Raw genomic sequence first — 534 nt, forward strand, 5'->3', positions numbered from 1 at the left:
GCAGCCCGGGCGCGCACACGCACACAGACAGACAGACACACAGACAGACACACACCCCCTGTGTACACCCGCACGCCATCCCAGCACACCCGCCTGCAGCCACGCACCTGCCCAGCAAGCGTGCGCTTGGGTGTACACACACGAATGCTCGCTTGCACGCTTGCACACACCTGTGTGCTTGCATGTGCACGCACGGCGTACGTCAGCACGCAGGGGGCTCCGGACCCCCTGTGCACGCACACATGGAGGGGCACGGAAAGGGACACACGCACACGGAGAGGGACACACAGAGGGACACACACACACACAGAGGGGGGGACACACACATGGAGGGACACACACACAGACGGAGAGGGACACACATACACACGGAGGGACACACATGGAGGGACACACACACACACAGAGGGGGGGACACACACATGGAGGGACACACACACAGACGGAGAGGGACACACATACACACGGAGGGACACACATGGAGGGACACACACACACACGGAGGGGGGGACACACACATGGAGGGACACACAC

The sequence above is a fragment of the Egretta garzetta genome, unplaced genomic scaffold (assembly GCF_000687185.1).
Source record: "Egretta garzetta isolate BGI_Z169 unplaced genomic scaffold, ASM68718v1 scaffold997, whole genome shotgun sequence".
Taxonomy (NCBI): domain Eukaryota; kingdom Metazoa; phylum Chordata; class Aves; order Pelecaniformes; family Ardeidae; genus Egretta; species Egretta garzetta.